At 49.2% G+C, this 21,196-nt stretch overlaps 1 protein-coding gene across 2 annotated transcripts in view; it reads left to right on the top strand.

The window, feature by feature from the left end:
* Positions 1 to 17,929: 17,929 nt before the first annotated feature.
* The window catches only part of LOC119972621 (elongin-C), a 37,275-nt gene continuing 34,008 nt past the window's right edge, over positions 17,930 to 21,196 (top strand). The window contains exon 1 of one of the 2 annotated variants that reach the window (XM_038809628.1): positions 17,930 to 18,040. The gene's annotated coding sequence lies outside the window, so the exon portion shown is untranslated. The remainder of the gene's footprint in view (positions 18,041 to 21,196) is intronic. The other variant, XM_038809629.1, reaches the window with a different exon arrangement.

Here is a 21,196-nt window from a genome sequence, read left to right as displayed (position 1 = left end):
CAAAACCACAGATTTCCGATGGCTCCCTGCTCACGAGCGTGAATGGCAGGAGCTGAAGGCCAAGCTTTCCACGGCCCCAGTGTTGGCCTTTTTCGACCCCACCAAAGAGACCAAAATCTCTACTGATGCCAGTCAGTCGGGGAATGGTGCCGTGCTCCTGCAACGAGATGAGGCCTCGTCATGGGCCCCCGTTGTATATGCGTTGCGGGTGATGACCCCCACAGAGCAGCACTATGTGCAAATTGAGAAAGAGTGTCTCGGCCTTCTCACTGGAGTCGTGAAGTTCCACGAATACGTATATGGACTTCCACAGTTCACGGTTGAAACTGACCACCGCCCGCTTGTAAATATTATCAAAAAGTACTTGAATGACATGACGCCTCGCCTCCAGCGTATCCTACTCAAGCTGCGCAGGTACGACTTTCAACTGATCTATACCCCTGGCAATGACCTTGCCGTTGCCGATGCCCTCTCAAGGTCGATCCCAACTCCGTGTGATCACAACGGCTTCATTTGACAAATAGACGCTCAAGTTCAGCTTGCAGCCTCCCATTTGCCAGCTTCGGATGCACGACTGATGCAAATTTGCCACGAGACAGCGGCTGATCCACTTCTGCAGCGGGTGATGCGTCTAATGTCAGACGGGTGGCTCAAGGGCCAATGCGCGCAATTTTACAATGTCCGCGATGACCTGCCGGTTGTCGACGGGGTGCTCCTGAAATTAGATTGCATCATCATTCCACAAAGCATGCGCCAGCTAGTGTTGGAGCAACTCCATGAAGGCCATTCAGGAATCGAGAAATGCCACCGCAGGGCCAGAGAAGCCGTCTACTGGCTGGGCATTAATGATGACATCGCCAATGTGGTGCTCAACTGTTCTACCTGCCAGCGTTTTCAGCCCGCCCAACCACGGGAGAACCTGATGCCCCATGAGCTTGTCACATCGCCTTGGACCAAAGTGGGCATCGACTTGTTCCATGCATTGGGCAGGGACTACGTCATCATCATCTACTACTTCTCCAGTTACCCGGAAGTCATCAGGCTGCACGATCTCACATCCTCGGCTGTGATCAGGGCGTGTAAGGAGACATTTGCCCAACATGGCATTCCGCTGACGGTCATGTCAGACAATGGCCCCTGTTTCGCGAGCCAGGAATGGGCCGGCTACGCCCGACACTATAACTTCGAGCAGGTTACGTCCAGTCCCCTATACCCCCAATCCAATGGGAAGGCGGAAAAGGGGGTCCACACCGTCAAGTGGCTCCTCAGCAAGGCCACCGACGCCGGCTCAGATTTCCATCTTGCTCTGCTAGCCTATCACTCCGCCCCGCTCTCCACCAGCCTGTCGCCTGCTCAGCTACTAATGAACCGCACCCTCAGGACGACGGTGCCATCGATTCTCACTCCCAACCTCGATTATGTCCCTGTGCTCCACCACATGTCTCAACTGCAGCAGAAAACTTCCTACGACTCACGGGCTGCTGACCTTCCCGACGTCCATCCACGCGACAAGGTTCGCATCCACTCCCGGATGGTGGCTGGTCTGCGCCTGCTGTCGTTCTAAGGCAGGTGCCCCCGCTCCTTCCTGGTCCGCTTACCGGATGGATCCATTCGGCGTCGCAACAGGCGTGCTCTTCGCCTGGTTCCAGGGTCGTCACGGGATCCTCTGACCAGCTCTTCTACTGATCCCGCCGTGGACTGTGTGGCGCTTCTGGTCACTCTGCTTGCCCCTGACAGTGCTGCAGCCCTCCCGGCTCCTGATGCGCCAGCCATTGCCCCACCCTTGAGGCGGTCAACCAGAGTTCGTCGCCCACCTCAGAGACTGAACTTATGAACTCTGTACACATGTGGACTTTCTGAAATGTTTTTTTTCTATGTCCTTCATTGTTGCATTTGTTATCCAGTGATTTGTAAATAGATTCATTGGTTGTTCCAGTTCATGGTAGTCATCTGCACCAGGCACCTTCCTCTGTAAATAGTCTTGTTCCCTGTATATAGCTTTGTACATATGTCTTCACACCTCACATGTAGCTAGGTACATTCTCCACACACCCACACTATTTATTATCACATGCCTACATCAACATTTTTTATAAAAGTGGGGATGTCATAATATACACCAGTATATCATGGTGCAGACACTGATGGACGCACACAGGGACCAATCAACATGTACAAACACCGCAGCCAATCACCAGTTAGAATACACACACTATAAAGGCAGAGGGAACCATGGTTCCCGCTCATTCTGGGTGCTGCCTCTCAGTGTAACAAGAACTCATCCAACCCAGCACAGACTCACACCACGTGCTGAGAGAATCAACTGGTTCGGACAAGGCTTAGGTCTCTAGTTTAAGTTAGCATCATTTAGACCCACAGTCATCGTGTGTTAGTTAGTTAGAAGTAGTTAATAAAATTGAGTTGAACCTTCATCAGTGTTGGAAGTGTCTGTTCATCTCTCAAGTCTACACTAGCCAACACTTCACCTTCCTTCTTAAACTTTCCAAGAATCAGTTTGTTCACAGATTGAGTCACCGCTTTGCGGAACACGTCTGCCCAGTCTGGAAGCATAACTCCGAGCTTGCCATTTTTATCTCCCATCTTGCTCTCACACTGACATCTTCGTCCTCTACCAGCTGCAGTGTTCCAATGCAGCTTGAGGGATAGCACCTCATATTTTATTTAGGCATTTTGCAGTCTTTTGGATTGATTATTGAATTCAACAATTTTGGATTATAATCTAATTTATTTCTGTTGGTTTTGCAAATGCTGGTCTTACTCTTGGATTGCTCTTTATGTTTTTGCTTTCAGAAACAGCTGCTCATTATAATTTTTTTATTCATTCATGGGACATGGGCGTCGCAGGCTGTGCAAGAATTTAATTCCCAACCCTAATTGTCCTTGAGGGGACATTTAAGAGTCAACTGTGGGTCTGGAGTCACATGTAGGCCAGACCAGGTAAAGATGGCAGATTTCCTTCCCTAAAGGACACTAGTGAACCAGATGGATTTTAACGGCAATCAACAATGGTTTCATGGTCATCATTAGACTTCTAATTCCAGATTTGTATTGAATTCAAATTTCACCATCTGCAGTGCTGGGATTTGAACCTGGGTCCCCAGAGCATTACTCTGGGTCTCTGGTTTATTAATACAATGACAATACCACTACGCCACCTCCTCCCCTGTCATTCATACTCATCCTGGACAGAATTTTTGTTTCTACACCATTACAGCTTCCTTTGCCTTACATGCCGTAAAATCTTTTGGCATTTCATCTGTTCTCTGCCCTCTCACTGGCCTCCCTTTTGTTCTTCCTCCCGACTCCCCCCTTTTCACTTACTCAAAGCCTATTATATTTCTATTTTCCTTTAGTTCCGAACAAAGGTCCTTGACCTGAAGCGTCTCTCTCCACGGAAGCTACCAGACCTGCTGAGTATTTCCAGCATTTTCTCTTTTTATTTCAGTTTGTTCATTGGTGCCGGTGGTAACCCCAACCCCCACAACCCCAACCCATTGTGTTTGGTAATGCCTATTACTATTGGGAAACACAACCAGTGCCCAGGCCCTGCACCATCAAATGAATGAATATTTACAACCCGGTCCTGTCCTTTTCTGAACCAGGTCTCCATTATCACTACAATATCATATTCCATATTCAATGACAGTAAACCAATTTGATTGTAACAAAAGTTTAATCCTCCAAGTAAAGTAAAATACTTACAAAAGAAACAAACCTGATTTGGGGAGAAAAAGACTATCGAATGTACAACTTTTAAACTCAAACCTTCCCAGTTTAAACTCACTGTCCCAATTTGCCACTTTCTATATCTTTCTGACTATGAGTCTCTAATCTAAATGTCCATATTTTGAATTCAACTATCTATCTAAACTAGAAGGTGTATGTATATATATGTGTAAATTGGGTGTAGTTATACCATGTAATCAGTGAGATGACTTTATATGATGCTTTCTTTTCACTTTCCCATTGTAACTTATGGTCCTCACTCGAGGTCACAAAACCTACTTCATTAAGTTATGTACAGTATAATGTATAGATCTTTCATTCTGGATCCCATTGACATGCAAGTTCTTGTGGCCAGCTTGCATTCCTGTAGGGAAAGTGAAAACATGAGATGCTGTTTTCAATCTCTGTTGTACTTTTGAAAGTATATTTAAACATCTTTCTGCTCTGTTAACATCCAGATTATGAAAGGTAGCTTTTAGTAGGCTTTCTTTATTCACTTTGTCTGTCTATTTTAACTCTATGTCCTTCTTCACCATTCCCTGTTTCTTTCTGTATCCTTATATTGGATTGGTAATGAAATAGACCATTAGATCCGACGTTCAGGAGATGCCAGCTGCCTCTTTGATCTTGCTGCATCATTATCAATTTGTTTTTTGAACTATTCATGCCACAAAAATAATACTCCCTGAAGGTTGAAAGAAAACATCCAATTCAGTGCCCACTGCCATTGCTCCAACATTTTTGAAATCAATGTTTCCTCTTGAAATATGTTCCTGCTATGACTCCTGTATACTCACCCGATTTGTGCTATTCTACAACAATCTTAGTGGCAGGAGCAATCCCAATGACTGTAATTCAGCAAACCTGATTTCATGATTGATTCTGTGTTAACAATCCATAAGATGTGGGGGTTTCTGTCAATGTCAGCATTTATTGTCCATTCCTTGCCCATTCCTAATTGCCGTTAAGAAGGTGATGGGGTAGGCTGCCGTCTTGAACCACAGCAGTGCACATGGTGAAAGCATTCCCACAATGTTGCATGCAAATATGGACTGATTCATTGCCTGAATTACAAATGGGCTGGACACAGTACAATCAACAGCAATCATCCCCACTTCTGACCTTATGATGGAGAGAAGGTCATTAATGAAGTAGCTGATGATTGGGTCTAGCACACTACCCTGAGGAACTCCTGTAGCAGTGTCCTGAAGCTGAGATGATTTGCCTCCAACAGCCTTTATGCTGGGTATTTTTCCAGCCATTGGAGAGCTTTACTTCTGATTCTCAATGACTTCAGTTTTATGAGGACTCCTTGATGCCACATTCTTTTCACAGTAACTTCATTGAAGCCTACTTGTGACAATAAGCGATTATTATTATTATTCAACCAAATCCTGTTTGTCCATGTTTGGACCAAACTGTAGCAAGGTCTAGGGCTGCACAGTCCTGTCTGAAACAAACTGAACATCAGTGAGCAGATTATTGCTGAATAAGTACCACTTGTTAACTCTGTCAATTTGACCTTCCATCATTTTGCTGATGATCGATACTAGACAGTAATTAGCTATAGTAGATTTGTTCTGCTTCTTGAAGACAGGACAGTCATTGGAAATTTTCCACATTGTTGAGTAAATGCCAGTGTTGCAACTGTACTGGAACAGCTTACCTCAGGCTGCTCCAAGTTGTGGAGCTTAGAAGTATTTAGCATTACAGCCAGAATGCCATTGAGAGCCATAGTCTTTGCTGTATTGGTTTATGATATTGCATTGTAGTACATGCAGTTTAACACACTGATTAACATACTGCTGAATATGTAAATAGTTTGGGATACATCATCACAGGAAGTGAAGCAAGTCAACATTTGATACAGTAGTTGGAGCAGTATTGATCAACAGGTAACATGTGTATGAAGATCTCTCTTGGAGTCCTGTTATTCTGCAATAAAGAACCCTTCATTTTGATTACCAAACAATTTCATAGTGTCCAGTGCGTTTGTATTAAGAGCCACTAACACAACAGTATCCTAAGCCTTCAGCCATTCCTTGACATCAAATTGAGTGAATTGAATTGGCTGAAGAGTAGCATCCATTACACAGGAGAGCTCTGGAGACTAAGATGGATTATCCACAGCACTTCTGGCTGAAGATGACTATGGGAACACTTAGTTCTATCTGTTGCATGCTGTTCTGTATTGTAGTTTCACTCGGTTGATGCCTCATTTTTAGGTATGTCTGGTGACATGCCCTTGCATTCTCTGCATCACTCCTCATTTAGCCAGTCTTCGACTATTGGCTTGAAGGTAATAATAGGATATGAGGTTACGAATTGTGGTAAATACAATTTTTCTGCTACTGATGGTCTCATTGTTGCTGAATTTTGTGCTTCCAGATCTATTCTGAATCTAACCCATTTAGCCACCCAATATGATGGAGGGTATACTTAATTTGAAAACAGGACTTTGTCGCTACAATAACTCTGTGGTGGTCACTTAGGACTTGGCCAGTTCGATCAGAAGTGATGCTAATTTTAGTGGTGAACAATTAAGTCTCCCACCCAGAATACATTGTGGGCGCGATTCTCCGGACTCACGACGGTTCGGAGAATAGCGGGCGTCGGAAATTTTTACGGCGACACTGTTCCGACGCCCTCCCGCTATTCTCCGAACCCCGCAAAATGTCGGAGTCGCGTTTCCCGACAAACGCCTCCTTCCCGCCCCTGACACGACCAGAATCGCCACTGATAGCCCCCCCGCTATTCACCGGCCCGGATGGGCCGAAGTCCCGACGTCATGGCGCCCTGTTTGGACGTCGTGAAACACACCTGCTTTTTAAATTCGTCAACCAGTCGGCCTGGCTGACGACTGCTTGGAGGAGGTCAGGGCACCACTCTGCGCACCGTTCAGCGCACCGCTCGAGTCTGGCCACAACGGGGAAGGCATCCCTGGGAACGGGAGGGGGTCCAGAGCGGGGGCAGTGGGGGGGAGACGGGGGAGGCAGTGGGGGAGACGGGGGAGGCAGTGGGGGACGGGGGAGGCAGTGGGGGAGACGGAGGGGGCAGTTTGGGGAGACGGAGGGGGCAGTGGGGGAGACGGAGGGGGCAGTGGGGGAGACGGAGGGGGCAGTGGGGGCGACGGAGGGGGCAGTGGGGGAGACGGAGGGGGCAGTGGGGGAGACGGAGGGGGCAGTGGGGGAGACGGAGGGGGCAGTGGGGGGGAGACGGAGGGGGCAGTGGGGGGGAGACGGGGGAGGCAGTGGGGGAGACGGGGGAGGCAGTGGGGGAGACGGGGGAGGCAGTGGGGGGCGACGGAGGGGGGGGGGTTAGGTAGAGAGTGAGCCGTCCAACCCCGTAACAAAATGTCTGCCAGCATGCCATGGTGTGCCGGTGACGAGGACACGGCCGCTGGTTCCCCTGTGGCTTCCGGCCACAGGCCACTGACGCACCCGTGAGGAGGCCATAGTTTACTGGCCGTTGGATGCAGAAAGTGACCAGGGGTTAGGCTGACCGTGTGTCAGCAGCGCGACCAGGCCACCGGGACACACTGGTATCCCATGGCTGGCGGCTGCCGAGGTGTCGACTAACGTCCGTCTAACATGTCCCGTTTCTCTGCCTCCCACCACCCTTCTGTAGGTTAGCACGATGCATGGGAACAGAACGGCTATGTTCTGCGCAGTGGTTGGGGCCGCTCTACTGGATTTGGAGATGCAGCAGCATCCACACCCACAACCCGCAGTGGCTGCAGGGCCAGCTGCAGCAGCAGAGGGAAGGGCCGAGGAGTTGCCAGTCGTCGAGCAGCATGGGGGGGGGGGGGGGAGGAGGAGGAGGAGGAGGAGGAAGAGGAAGAGGAGAGAGTGAGGGTGCAGCCACGGCGTCAGAGGCGACGACCAAAGCCGAGGGTGTACCGTGTCCGGGTCTCTTTCCTAACAATGCCGGACATCACCTGCAGGAGAAGACTCCGGCTGAGTAGGCAGACGGTGATACATATCTGCGAACTCCTGTCGCACCTCGCCCCACGTGGAACGGGGGGAGGACACGCGATCCCGGTAGCCATCAAGGTGACGGTCGCTCTGAACTTCTATGCTACCGGCTCCTTCCAGTCTCCGAGCGGGGACGTCTCTGGGATCTCCCAGTCATCGGTGCACAGGTGCATCCGGGATGTGACTGACGCCCTCTATGCCATCGCCGATCGCTACATCACCTTTCCCGAGGACCAAGCAAGTCAAGACTCACGAGCCCGTGGATTTGCCAGTGTGGCCGGGATACCGAGGGTTCAGGGGTCAATCGACTGTGTTCACGTCCCCATGCGCCCGCCTGCTGTGGACAAGGAAGTGTTCACAAACAGGAGGGGGACATACTCTATTAATGTCCAGGTGGTATGCGACCCCCACATGAGGTTCATGAACGTCTGTGCAAGGTTCCCAGGGAGTGTGCATGACTCCTACATACTAGCGCAGTCGTTCATCCCTGCGATGTTTGAGGGACGTCCCCCCCCGGCTGAGGGGCTGGTTGCTAGGTGACAGGGGTTATCCGCTGAGGTCTTGGCTGATGACGCCTATACGGAGGCCTCAGACCAATGCGGAAACACGATACAACGAGGCCCATGCAGCAACCAGGGGTGTGGTGGAGCGCTGCCTTGGCCTCCTGAAGATGAGATTCAGGTGCCTGGACCGCTCCGGAGGGGCCCTGCAGTACCAGGCCGACAGGGTCGCTCGCATTGTAGTGGTCTGCTGTGCGCTGCACAACATCGCGATGCAGAGGGGAGATGACCTGTTGCAGGAGGCGGAGGGAGAAGCTAGTGGCAGTGGTGCCAGCACAGAGGAGGAGGAGGAGGAGGAGGAGGAGGAGGACGCTGGCGGAGTGGCGGGCGCAGCACGCAGACACGACCCAGGTGCTGGTGATGTCCAGGAGGCGGCACGACGGACCCGGCGAGGACGGCGGGCACGCGACGCCCTGGTGGCAGCACGGTTCACGCATCGCATGTGACGTCCCCGATGAACACCAAACCACCACCTGCATCGCTAGTCATGCAGAGGGTCACCACACAACTGCCACCACCACAACCCCCCCCCCCCCCCCCCCCCCCCCCCTCAGTGTACACTGCTCCACTTCGACATGACGCTTATCACTGGGTACAGACGGAATGGCACAACATTGATGGCTGTGTCAGCGGGTGTGATCAGTGCCATGTGGAATGATGACAGCCCGCTCTGCGAAGAGCTGTGAGCTCAGAATCGTTAGAGAGAGTCTGACCCATGGCAATAGCTGAACCATCCACCTTGGTGGCCGCTGAGTTCGTCACTGACACTCCATCACGTGCCCGCGTGGGCTAGCTGTGGGAGGGGGGTAGGGGCAGGGACTGCACACCCGGCACCGAGGTTTCACCACCCGTCACCCCCAGCGACACTCGGTCACCATCACGATTCCTGTGGCTGTGGAACAATCACACGGTATTACAAGTAAGGTGGAACAGTGCGTTTAATATTAACAACTATTTACAGGTGCCCTAGCCCCTACAACTAAACTGTGCCCTTCACCCGTGCCAACTTACTCAGTGTCTTAGTTGCCTTACGGGCCCTACCACTACGTCTAAGTGAATCCCCAGATGATACAGCAGGAGTGGAGGAGGATTGCTGCGAATCGCCCCCCTCGACTCGTTTCTCCTTGGCTATGCGTTTCCTGGGGCAACCCGGCCTTGATGGGCCAGGCTGCTCTGCGGGCGTCTCGGGTGACATTGTGCCACCCTGCTCTGCCTGCTGCCCACCCGATGCGCCAGGGATGGGACGGGGGGAGGCCGAGAATTCCGGGACGTCCCGTGATGGAGTTAATGGGACGGGCCCCGAAACCTCCTCCTCCCTCGGGGAGCCCGGTGGCCCCCGGGCCTCACTTTGGGACAGAGGTGCGAGCGGGGAGGTTCCCCGTCGCACCACCGACACCTGGCGCTGCCAGTCCTGGAGGCCTGCAATGGTATCCACCAGGATCCGAAGGTTTGCAGAGACGGAGTCCAGGGAGTTAGACATTCCCGCCAGGGACTGTGCGATCTCAACCTGTGTGTGCACGACGCCATCCAGCACATGTGTCAGGCGGTTGATGGTCTCCGCGACCGACTGCTGGGACTGTGCTATCGACTGCTGGGACTGTGCCATGGCGTGCTGCGACTGGCCAATGACCTGCTGAGACTCAGCCATGGCCCGCAGGGCGCCGGCAATGTCGTTTTGGCTCTGGCACATTGCTGCCTGTGAGAGGGCAACCCTGTCCAGGGCCGAGGATGACGCGTGCACATTAACCCCAACGTCTTGCATAACCTGACCCATTGCCTCCACCGCGGATGCCACCCGTGCGGTGTCGGACTGGGTCTCTGCCATGAGCGGCACCACTCCCTGCTCTTGGACGCGGTTCGACTCCTCTAACAGCGTCTGCAGAGCCAGGAAGGCTGCCCTCCTCCCGCCATTGTTTCCCTGGGTTTCCTGAGGCATCGGCTGTGCGGGTGGGTTGAGAAACTCCAGGAACTCTGAAAACGTCTGGGAGCCAGCTGCATCCTGGGCCTGGTCTGGCCTCCGCGAGTCCGGGCCCTCTGTTGCTCCGACCTCCACCTGCTGTACCTGCTCAGCTGTGATGTGCCAACCAGACTGTGCCCCAGGAGACTCATCACTAAATAGGCCCGCCGGGGTGTGTATCTCTGGGATGATGGATGTGGTGGGAGAAAGCAGTGCCGCAAGCCCGACGCTCTCAATGCTTAGGGCCTCGTCCATGGTGTGGGGCTGCTCAGCGACAGGAGGGTTGTCCCTGGCCATTTCTGGTGGTGGTGGTGGACTTCGAACCCTCTGTGCGTCCTGGTCCGCAGATTGGGTTGGGGCGGATAGGGCTGCCCGCTGATCGGGCACCCTCTGTTGTGAGGCCCCGGGTGAGGTGGCGGCAGATTCCTGTCTCCGTCTGGAGGCAGACGGCCCTGGTCGTTCGGCATCACGTCCTAGGGAAGAGAATGAGACGGGTTATTTCGATTTGCTCGGCAGGCCGCTGGACGGTCCCAGTGGGCAGGGTTTGTGAAGGGACAGAGGATGGGGGAGGTGTCCCAGTGGCAGGGTTTGTGAAGGGACAGAGGATGGGGGAGGTGTCCCAGTGGGCAGGGTTTGTGAAGGGACAGAGGATGGGGGAGGTGTCCCAGTGGGCAGGGTTTGTGAAGGGACAGAGGATGGGGGAGGGGTGAGTGTTTGTCAGGGAGGGTTGTCTCACTTGCTGCAGTTCCGCCAACCTCGCATTGCGCGATATCGCGGGTGGCAGACCCCCCAACAAGGTCCAGTGCCCTCTGTTCAAAGGTGCTGAGGGGGTGCATGTTGGGCGAACCCCCTCCAGTCTTGTGCCGCTCACGGTGGTTATGACCGGCCTTGGCCTGTTGGGGGAGGGAACATAGGTAGATCATTACAAAACGGTAGGTATCAGCAGTCCGTTCAGATACTGACACAGTTTGGGGGGGGCAAGTTGTCATCAGACGATTGCATCTCTCCTCGGGGCCAGAGCGCTGGGTCTGTGACAACTTTGTGAACCACCCTCAAATAACTCTGCCCCAATCCCTCTCCCCCCCCCCCCCCCCCCCCCCCCCCCCGGGCAGTTAAGGGGGAGGGATGGTTGTGACTAGGGGGCACCCTCATGGCACTTACCCTGGCAGACCTGGTGAGGTCGTGTAGCTTCTTCCTACATTGCTCTGCTGAGCGAGGGGTCTGCCCCACAGCACTGACGGCAGCAGCCACGTCACGCCAGGCCTGGCGTACCGTGCTGGCAGGTTGGCGATGCCCTCTCCGCGGGCGGATGATGCCCCTCCTCTGCTCCACGGCATCGAGCAGCGCCTCGACGTCTGCATCTACAAAGCGAGGAGCAGCTCTCCTCGGCTCCGACATCCTGCCCGACAGATTCTGTGGTCGCCCGCGCCTTTTTACGGCTTCGGGCGGCGTCACATGGGCGGGTTCGTGTCGTCGTCGCGTTCCGTCGTCATCACGCACGTAATTGACGCGGCCGCGCTACTAGCCCATTTCCAGGAAGTGAATCCGTCGGGAAATGAAGCCTTCGCGACCGTCGTAAAACGGTCCCGATTTTTACGACGGTTTTGCGACTTTCAGCGGGTGCGGAGAATTTCGCCCTGTGTTCTTCTTGGCCTCTGTGCTTTTTCTAAGTAGATCAGAACTGATTCATCAGCTGAGATAGGCAGAGTGGATAACCAGCAGGAAGTCTCCTTGCCCATGTTCAACCTGATGCCATGAGACTTCATGGATCTGGAGTCAATTTTGAGGTCTCGAAGGGCCACTCCCTCGCAACTGTCTACCTCGGTGCCTCTGCTGAGTCTATCCTACCGGTGGGACAAAACACCCCAAGGGATGGTGATGAGTCTTGAACATTGATTAATTGGTATATTTCTGTAATTATAACATTATCAAGCCGTCACTAGCGTAACCTGTGGGCTAGCTCACCTAATTTTGGTGTGTGTCCCAAGATATTAATGAAGACAACGTACAAGGTTGAATGTGCCTTTGCTGTGTCCAGTGCCTAGTTCAATGCCAGATGATCCATTCAGTTTTATTATTATACATTTTCATCGTGGTTTGATACAACTAAATGGCTTGCTAGGCCATTTCAGCAAGCTTTAAAGAGTCAATGACATTAGTGTGGGTCTGGAGCCACATGTAGGCCAGATCAGGTAAGGACATCAAATTTCCATCACTAAAGGACATTAGATTTTTAAAAAGTTTTTAAATTGATGTTTTAATCTATTATAACAAAGAAAAAACCATTACATAGTGCAACAATTCCCACACATAAATCAGAAAAAATAAGCAGATGAACACCAACAGCTATAATACTACCCAGAATAATCACCCCCCCAACCACCCCCTCTCCCTTACCTCTCCACTAACAGCTAACAGTGACCAGCTCTTTAAAGTGCAAAATAAACACCCACCATCTACGCTACAACCCATCAATTGTAATGGGTTGTAAACTTGACTTTCTCAAGGTACAAGAATTCTATTAGATCACTCAGCCACGTAGCGGAACTAAGTGGCGTTGGCGGCCTCCAGCTCAGCAGTATTTGTCGCGTGCCAACAGTGATGGAAATGATAGAGCATCGGTCGCTGTCCTCAGTTCTGGTTGATCTGACACTCCAAAAATAGTGACTAATGGGCAGGGTTCTAAGTCGAGCTTTGGGACTGCCAATATGGTGCTGAAAAAAGGACCTCCAGTAGCCCACCAATTTGAGGCAGACCCAGAAAATGTCTGTATGGTGGGCAGGCCTTCATGAGCACCGCTCCCATTTATCCTCAACCTCCTCTAAGAATCTACTTGACCTGGCCCCAGTGAGGTGTATCCTAAGTTGTAGCAGACTTAGCCTCACAGAGGATGATGTAGCATTTACCCTAGGGAGGGACTCACTCCATATGTCTTCCTCTAAAATGTGCCCTAGCCTCCAACCTGGCCTTTACCTCAACTGCTGAAACCTGCTCTTCTCCTTTATTCCGCTTATAAATCCCAGAGGTACTGCCCTCTACTGATCCCATACATCAGAGGATCCTTTCCAGCAGGGTGGACGATGGTGCCTCAGGAAAGGTCGGAAGCACTCGTTTGACAAAGTCTCACACCTGAAAATATCTAAACCTGTCCACTCTCCTAAGCTCTGCCTTTTCCTTCAGTTCCTCTCAACTCGCAAATCATCCGTCCAAGAATTAATCCTTCACCCTCTCTAGTCCGTTATACTTACATCCCCGACATACAGCCTCCAATTTCGCTGGCTCAAATAAATGACTCCTATAGATTGAGGCCCATTTTGATATCGCCCTCAGCTTGAAATGCTGATGAAATTGGAGCCATATTTTTAACATGGCAATTATCACCAAATTCCCAGAATATTTTGCCGGTGAAAAAGACAAAGGTGCTGTTACCAGGACTTCCAGATCTGTTCCTCTAAATGACACAGACTCCATCTGTACCCAAACCACCCGAGCACTTTCTCTGTATTGGCTGCCCAGTAATAATATAGCAAATTGTGCAGCACCAACCCTCCCACCTGCCTCTCTCTCTCTATCCGGATGTGAGGTGTTCATCCTGCCATATTAAGCCCATTATGAGTCGTTCCACTTCCCGGAAAAAAACTTAGGCAGAAAAACTGGAAGGCATTGAAATAAGAACACAAACCACGTCTAGATGTTCATCTTAATAGACTGAATACAACCCGCCAGCGATAGTGGAAGGATGTCCCATCTTTGTGAGTGCGCTCTGATTCTGTTTACCAGTCTTGTGAAATTCAATTTGCGGAATCATGCCAAGTCTTGGGCCACCTGCACGCCTAAATTGCAAAAAATGGTCACCGCCAGATGAAATGAAAATGAAAATGAAATGAAAATTGCTTATTGTCACGAGTAGACTTCAATGAAGTAACTGTGAAAAGCCCCTAGTCGCCACATTCCGGCGCCTGTTCGGGGAGGCTGTTACGGGAATGGGACTCCCCTTAACCCCACACCTCTCCTCGGAAGACTAACTACAAAATACTCACCCAACATTAGATTTATATACTGAAAAGGATCCAAAATACTGGAATACTTATACCTATCTCTGAATTCCAAACATACAGTTGTAGGTCGTCTGCATATAAGGATAACTTGTGCTCTATTCCACCCCTCATAACTCCTTTCCACTTCTTCAATGACCTCAAAGCTATTGCTAATGGTTTGATCGCTAGTGCGAACAACTGTGGGGAAATAGGACCTCCCTGTCTCATTCCCCTGTGCAGTCTAAACGACCCCAAATTCATATTGTTCATTTGAACGTTAGCAGTCGGTGTTTCACACAATATCCAGACCCATGACACAAACCCAGGGCCGACCCCAAACTTTTCCAGAACCACGAATAGATACTTCCATCTCCAGTTAAGGTCTCTCTGCTGGTGCAAGAACTAACTTAAGTAGCCGTCTTACATTAGAAGACAGTTTCCTGCCCCTTATAAACCCCCTCTGAACTTCCCCTACTACCTCTGGGAGGCAGGGTTCCAGCCTCAGCGCTAGGACCTTAGCCAACAGTTTTGCGCCTACGTTAAGCAGAGAGACTGGGCGGCGTGACCCACATTCTGTGGGAACCTTGTCCTTCTTCAGAAGGAGGGAGATAGATGTTCCTCTCTGAAGTCTCCGGAAGGGAACCCCATGCCAATAAGTCATTATGATGTGGAGATGCCGGCGTTGGACTGGGGTGAGCACAGTAAGAAGTCTTACAACACCAGGTTAAAGTCCAACAGGTTTGTTTCAAACACGAGCTTTCGGAGCACGGCTCCTTCACCTTCACCTGAAGAAGGAGCCGTGCTCCGAAAGCTCGTGTTTGAAACAAACCTGTTGGACTTTAACCTGGTGTTGTAAGACTTCTTACTGTGCAATAAGTCATTAAACATCCTCGGAACCAAAGGGGCCAGATGATCCATAAAAATCTTGTAAAATTAAACCAGGGACACATCAGGGGCCAGCTTCTTCCCTGCCCACATCCTCCAGCTCCAGAGGTGCATGTACTGTTACCTGCAACTCATCCCCCCACCTGAGGGAACTCCAGATCCTCCAAACACCCAGTCATCTCCTGCTCACCTTCTGGCGGTTCCAATCTGTAAAGTCCCTCATAAAAGTGAAACACCTCATGAACTTTCTCTGGGTTAGAGACCAACCTAGCCCCCCAAATCCCATATCTGCAAAGTCTGTCTGCCTGGCAGCCTCTTGCCGCCTTAACTGATGAGCAAACATTCGGCTGCTCTTCTCCCCATACATATAATCTCTCTTACCCATCGCAGCTGTCTCACCACCCAGTTCGTAGACAGTAGGTCAAACTGCATTTGCAGCTTCTTCCTACATACTAAAACCTCTGGCGTTAGATCATTCACATATTCTCTATCCACCCCTAAACTTTTGTCTTTTACCTCCTGACAGTCCCATCTGTTCACCCTATCCAAGTGCGACTTATATGTGATGACCTCTCCCCTAATTACCGCTTTTAATGCCTCCCACACAGTAGACAGTGAGGCCATCCCATTTTCATTCAGTTCGATGTAGTTCTTAAAGAGCCCTGAAATTTTCGCGCAAAACACGAGATTTGATAACAGATCAACGTCCAGCCTCCAACCCCCGCTCTGTGTTCGACCCCGTTCAAATGTTAAATCCCCTAGGTGTGGGGCGTGGCCAGAAATCACCATCACCAATACTCCGCATTCTTCACACCAGGTAACAAGGTCCTATCCATAATTTAAAAATTGATACGTGAATACTCCTTGTGTACCAACGAGAAAAAAAGAAAACTACCCCCCCCCCCCCAAGGTACATAAACCACCACAGATCTACCTGTCTCGTCCATAAATACTATGAGCACCGTTGCCATCTCCGAAGGAATCAGCGAGTTGGGTTTGGAATGGTCTACTTTGGATCGAAGACAAAATTGAAATCTCCCCCCCTAAAATTAGCTGCCGTGTGTCCAGTTGTGGAATGGCAGCCAACAACCGTTTTATAAAATCGACATTGTCCCAATTTGGGACATATACACTGACCAACACAACACCCTCTCCTCCAGCATGCCTGTGACAATCATATAATGACCCCCCCCCCCCCGCTCAGCCACCACTACGCCTGCTTGAAATCAAACTTTCTTGCTCATGATGATCGCCACCCCCATGCCCTACTATCTATTACATCCTGAGTGAAAAACGTGGTTCGCCCAGGCCTTCTGCAACCTGACCTGATCCTGAACCCGACCTGATCCTGAACCCGCAGATGCGTTTCTTGTAGGGACACCACATCAGCCCCCAGTCTTTTTAATGGGAAAAAAACCCTTGTTCGCTTTACAGGTTCCCCCTGTCATAATATCCACTCATGTGTATAATGAGGTACAAACAGGCAGTGACTGACCAGTAAGCACACAACACAGTGCAGCCAATCACCAGACAGTACACTACCACTATAAAGCCAGAGGGCACTAGGTTTGCCGCTCTCTCTGGACCCAGCCACTGAGACAGTCAGAGTCCACGAGCTAGCTAGTGCAAACACCATGCGGTAGCTAGTAAATCTGGTCAGGCTAATACAAGGTCTCCAGTCAATTCAGTATAGTGTCGACCCACAGTTGAACATGTATATCTCTGTTCTATCGTTGAATAAAACAGTGTTGGATTTTCTCCAGTGTTGGACGTCTGCTTCTAGCTTCCCTGCATCAAGTGCAGTCCACATCCAACCAGCCTGCCTAACACATCACCCCCAGGCCCCACACATTCCAAGTAATCAATCTCACTGGGGATTTCACCCCGCTCCAAGTCAGCCATTTACACTGTCGTGCAATGTCCCTACCCAAATTCCTAGGTCTCAGGCCCATCTAAGATGGCCACATTCTCACCCCAGGGTGTAATAAAGAGAAGTCTCTGATCACTGTTAGTTACCCCCTCCAGGCTCACCAACTGCCTGGTGCTATAACCCCCCACTTAATAAATTAGGGAGCAATAGCCATGGACAGCAAGCATTCAAAAAAACAGAATTAATTTGTCTCATGTTCTTCTCTTTCAGATTTCTTAATCTTGTGTAGTCTCTTCACCTTCCGTACCCAGTTTAGACTTCTTGTATTCTCAGATCCTGAATATAGGTAGTCCTCCATTTGGATCGGTTGTCTCTTCGCTACAACAAACATGGCTTTGGCCTCCTTTCTTAACCCAAAACAAGAAATGAGTCCTGTCCTTTACAAACCAATTGTCCAGTTCCGAGAATGTATAATTGTTTTTCGACTGGTCTTTGGTATCTCACACATCTGGATACCTTATCAATTCATACTGGTTCTGGCTCGTCCAAAACAAATATTGCATAGGTTCACTTAAGAGTTTATAGTGTTTGAGCGTATACAGATATGTGTTAAAGGTACAGAATTTGAATACTTGGTTTAATTCTTTTACAAAGCCCAATTGTAAGGCATGATTTTCTCATAAGAGGTGCTGCATCCGCTGAACTCCTCACGCCAGCTTGTCTACATCTTCCCCACCTGGGCCATACTTCTGATTTTAGCATCATTGACATCTTATGTCCCCGCCCGAGGACACCTTTTGGGGGAGGGGGGGGGGGGGGGGAGAGAGAAGGTAGGCTGAATTTCTCTTTTAAAAACACACAATCACAGCCTCGGAGTCGGCAAACTCACAGATTAAATCAATCTCTCTTCACTGAACTGTGCCGGTAACGGAAGTGGTTGGTGTGTTTCCGGGTCAGGGATCTGGACCCATCCTGAAGACGAGGAGGCCGTGGGTCGGCGCGGTTTACTGGTAAATGTCCGCTTTTCAAATCACTGGGTGAGGGGAGCGGGTGGTTATTACTGCCCCGGCCAGGGGTGCAGCTCTTGGACTCTCGGCAGAGGAGTGCGGGCCCCGGCCACCCTGTTACTGCCGGGGGCCCGTCCCTTTAACGAGTGGTGAGCCAAGCCGGGACCATGGCCCCGGCCGGTCTTTACTAATCGGTCTTTACCATCGCTCCCCCGTTTTCTGTTTTCCCCATTTTGGCGGGGGAGCGGGTAGTTTCAGGGCGCATGGCCTTCGGTGACTTGTGGGTGAGAGTGAAACAACTTCAGTCACCGTGAAGTGGTGTCAGGGCATTGGCGTTTACTCAGTGAACCTGACACTGCTCCATCTTAACCCCACCAGCATTGGTGGATTTTATCTTCCAAAATGTATCAATGCATGAGTGTCTTATCCAATGTAGAAAGTATCTTGGAACTGTACACTTAATTCACTCAATGCCACTTTCACCTATTCAAAGATGTATTGATTTACTTTACACTTAAGTTTTGGGTTTCCTCATTGCAGTTTAGGGTGTTTTGGGTTTTTACAATATGAGTTTGCATGAGCAACTGACTATTCAGATGGAAAATCTAGGCAAGGTTTAGAGAGACAGTTGGGCTTGAAGGACCGAAGATGGTAACTTAATGTTTTACCAACTACAAAAACACCTTTAAGCAATTATAAAGTTTTTTATAGTATGAAAGCCTTTGGGATATATTGATTCAATTTTTGTACAGAAATTGAATGGACTCAGTAAGGGCAATCTGATGGAAGTTGATTTGTAGACTGAAAGACAAACTGTAAGCAGGAAGTTATTGGTAAGAGTGGGGATCGCAGGGTAGCACAGTAGTGCAGTGGATAGCACTGCTGCCTCATGGCGCCGAGGTCCCAGGTTCGATCCCGGCTCTGCGTCACTGTCCGTGTGGAGTTTGCACATTCTCCCCGTGTTTGTGTAGGTTCCACCCCCACAACCCAAAGATGTGCAGGGTTGGCCATGCTAAATTGCCCCTTAATTGGAAAAAAATTAATTGGATACTCTGTTTAAAAAAAAAAGACTGGGGATCCTTGAGCTAAGAGAAAACACCAGAAACCAAACAACAAACTATTATCATTTGAGGGGAGATGAGAAAGCTACAGATATACCTTTTGTAGGACAGGCTGCGGTGGTAACTAATTTTGAAGTGTGTGATAACCTACACTATCATTCTTTCTCTGAATTAATTCACTAAAATGTTGAGAATAGATAAAATAAATTAGGTCCAACACATAACATTGCCGTAAGCATATCATTACACCAGTTCCATTGTGATATGCCATTTTAGTCTGTGCATCCTATAAGCTAAATGTCACACAGTATTGCATTGGAGTTTCTGTTCTATCCTTTGTGATGGAAAATGAATAACATTCTAATAATAAGTTGAAAATGGAGGACCCATTTTGTGTGGTGTACTGTAATTGTGTTCAGCCATCTGTGAAGAAGTAGGGAGCTCGGTTATTTGATTTTCTTCTTAATCCCATGTTTAGGCATAACAGCGTTTCTGATTCTTTTTTGTAAGCAACAGTTTATACTTGTGAAATGTCCCTAATGTAAGAAAACAATTAACGGTTTTTGTTGAGGACAATCAAAGTACAGATGGATGGAATGCGGGATCAAGAGATGAGTTTTGAGTGAAATGGCAAGATGGAGTGTTTGATGGAAAGAGTGGCAGAAGGATTGACAGTTGATTAGAGGGAGAAAAATGAGCCATATTTGGAGTGAATGGTACTGTTGGGATGTATAGCTGGAAGAAATTGCTCAGTTAAGGTTGGGCATGACTGGAGGTGTTTGAAAAGGAAGCTAAGGACTTGGCAATTGATACGCTAGGGATGGGTGAAACTCTGAGAATGATGGTGTACAGTCTAGTTCACATGATTGTAATTTTTTGGTAAACTGCAGTAATGTATCGTACAGCATAATGAAGGTATGGGAAAGTTGCCATAGTCCCAGATGACCATAGGCTGCTTTAGCCTTTGAGGGGGAGAGCTGACTGGTGGTGGTTTAACTTGAAGATCACCACACCTCAGGCGACGGTAAAGGTTGAGAAGGCAGGCTTCATGAATAACCTCAGCTGGTACAGCATCGTAATCTTGTAATAATTAGGAGTTTTGCTTACATACAATTTACAATTTGTATTCACTTGTGTAAGAAAGTTATTTTTTGAAAAATTCCAGGTATCCAGGAAATATATGTTCAGTGGATTTAAGCACTAAGTGAGTGTGGATTTTGCAAATTAGTAGAGAAATTACATTTTGAAATTCCATATTAAATATCAGCATTTCTTCTATATCAGAGGCTACAGAACTCTAGGAAAGAACAGGGAAGTGGGATTAGTTTTTGTATTTTCCCCCCTGCAGACCCAACACAAGATGCAATGAGCTAAATGATTGCCTCCTGTGCTGTTTTGATCCTATCACTTTACTACTCAGTATGTGTACTTGTCTGATAGAAACATTCCATGAATAAAAATTTAAAATACCAAAACAGATGCAGCAATGAATAAGCTGCACTGATATCCCTGGGCAGGTTTGTTTTGTCCAAGTAAAATAGTCAATGTCTACTTAATCGAGAGCAACTATAAGTCATCAGGATATCCTTGACTTCCTTCAACCCCAAAAGATTGAGCTGAAATAAAAATATCAGTACCAATATTAAAAGGACTTTGTTGTTTTGAATTTAAAGATCAGGCTCCATTCAAGCTCCCACAATGGCCTCAGCCCTTAAGTAATTATGAGGAAAGGTACCATCTCTTCTTGATTTCCTCCTTTTTGCTAATGCTGGTGACTTGTGAATTTTAGATAGGTGCCAGCAGGCATCTGATTCCTTTCCCAGGTGGCAGTTCTTTGTCTCTGACCCTGGAGATTAATAAGCTATTCAAACATGATATGAAGCCATTCCAGTCCATGTGCACTTCTAACAGAGGTAAGTGAATACTAGTCAGAAGTGATATCCCTGGTCAGTAGTTTATTTTTCCCGTCCTTAGCTCAGATGTATTGAACCCTATTGTCGAAGACTCAGCAAAGCTAAAATTGGCCAACTGGGGCTTGGAAGTTTCCTGGTGTGTAGTTGCATTGCATTTTTCTTGTTGCATTTGCTCCGCTGAGAAG

This window comes from Scyliorhinus canicula, chromosome 10, assembly GCF_902713615.1.
Source record: "Scyliorhinus canicula chromosome 10, sScyCan1.1, whole genome shotgun sequence".
Taxonomy (NCBI): Eukaryota; Metazoa; Chordata; class Chondrichthyes; order Carcharhiniformes; family Scyliorhinidae; genus Scyliorhinus; species Scyliorhinus canicula.
This window is presented reverse-complemented; position numbering and strand designations above follow the sequence as displayed.